We start from the raw sequence: 2,279 nt of genomic DNA, 5'->3' as shown, positions 1-2,279 counted from the left end.
TGTCCCGCCGGAACAAAGCATCTTTGTTCTGGGTACCTGGGCACTGTGGGATCAGGGGGAACGAGTTTGCCGATCAGCTCGCTAGGCAGGGGTCATCGGCTAAATTTGTTGGTCCTGAACCATTTCTGGGTACATCAAAATGTGCTGTAAAGTACGAGTTAAAAAAATGGGAGGATAACCAAATTTCTTCCACATGGTTTGCAACACAGGGGTGTAGACAAGCCAAAAACTTCATTACACCAAAACCTGCAATTACCAATAAGCTTATTGGTCTAAAACGTAGTGAACTGCTCACTGTAACGGGGCTGCTTACAGGGCACTGTCCTGCAAAGTATCACCTCAAAAAACTCGGTATGGTCGACAACGACATATGCCGCTTCTGCAACACAGAGCTGGAAAGCTCTGCGCATTTGCTCTGCACCTGTGGAGCAATTGCTACTCGAAGGCTGAATTCCCTAGGAAGTCGCCTTCTCTCGCCATACGCCGTATGGCGCGCTCATCCCAAAAAGATGATCAGTTTCATGAACTGTATCATACCAGAATGGGATAAAAGCACAGGTCAGCCAACAACCAACTCGCTACCCCAAGTCAATGGGTACGAGTAACCGGCTAACTGTGTAGAGTAAACAGGGATACATCACAAAAGTTAGTCTCAAGGACGGACGAGGTGATATCAAACCCAAAAGCCCTATTTAGGCACAAAAAAAAAACGCTCAATCATCAAAACCGCAGAGCCATCTGGTGGGCTGACATTCAAGTTGTCGAGCTTTCCAATGCCTGTACACGCACACAATGAAACAAAATATGCGCGCACGCACAAAGTCAAACATGGTAGTGATGTTGTTTTTCGTTCATTCTTTCGCACTGTATTGACCAAATTTTGACAGAGCGAGGAAAACATTCAGCGAAATGGCGAGCAAGTTTTGGAATTTCACAGAGTCTCGGCCCGAAACTTCAAACACGAACAAAAGCGGCGTTCCGAAGATTGGCAATGACGTTTTGGAATTTTGACAGTCTGGAACGCATGAATTACCCCATTATCGGTTTCCCGCACGGGTGAGGTGGATATTGTTGCACATGGCAAAAGTTGGGAATTTTGCAACTTTTTAAATTTATGCTAAATTTCGAAATTTAAACACAAATCTGCAGTAAACTTATTTGAAAATATAATAATATAATAATAAGCTAAATGCACGATGATTTGATTTATTATCTGGCTCAGAGAAGCGATAAAAGCTAGAGTTTAAAGAACTTTTGTCTGTTTGTAAGTCTTAAAGTTAGTACACAATGGTTATAGAAATATTTCCAAAAAAAGTAAATTTTTCGGTTCGTCTACACAAAATCTCATGTTTGTAAACAAACGACGCCATTTTGCCAATGTTCTTCGGTAGCTCATATCAGGCCACTGCCGGGGCCCTGGAATTTCATGATTAAGTTAATTATTATTTTTTTATTAATTAAGTAAATTAATTATGAACAAAGGGGCCCTCAAGACGAGTTAATTGATAGGTTTAAAAGCAAAACTATTTTCAGGTGATTCGGTAAGACCGGATTGGCCAACAATCGGACACAGGTCAGACGGGTGTTACGGCAATATTTGTATTTCTTTGAATCCCAAAACATTTTTTTTATTAATAATCTTTTGATTGTGTGCATGTGTTTTAAATACTTGTTTATTTTTTAATTTAAATTAACGAATTTCTCTATTTATTGCTAAATTGATCAATACGTATCACTACACAATCGAAAAACAACAACAATGTTCGCTAACTGATTGATTTGCTTCAAATAAAAATTCAAAACAAAAGGCGCTACGCACAGCAAAACACATCCGTCTCGTGCGGTGGCGCGAAAAGCAGTGACAGCAGCAACAAGCTTATTCGTTTCTTCTCTTCGCTGCGCTGAAACTTTATTTTTTTCTCTCGCTCTCCCACCATCGCTTGAAAGCTTAATGTTTGAATATTTTCCCGTTCGCATCGGAGTGGCGCTAGTGTTTTGATGCCTGAAATTTGACGAAGTTGACGGCATGTGTTTGAACGTATCTGTTTCGAAGGACGATGAGTTGGAACTCGAGTGTCCCGTCTGTTTGTCTGTGATAAAAGGTTATTTTTTGGATTTCCAGTATTGGGCTAGTGGGATCATCCTAATTCACGTTCTTACACTAATCTTCCTAAAAGCTCGAGCCCGTCATCATACGACCGATGACGATATCGTTGCAGGCCCACATGAAATTTTACTTGACTTCGTAGAAGGTTTAAGCCACGATTGCTCCGGCAGCA

This window comes from Culex pipiens, chromosome 1 (assembly GCF_016801865.2).
Source record: "Culex pipiens pallens isolate TS chromosome 1, TS_CPP_V2, whole genome shotgun sequence".
In the NCBI taxonomy this organism is placed as follows: domain Eukaryota; kingdom Metazoa; phylum Arthropoda; class Insecta; order Diptera; family Culicidae; genus Culex; species Culex pipiens.
This window is presented reverse-complemented; position numbering follows the sequence as displayed.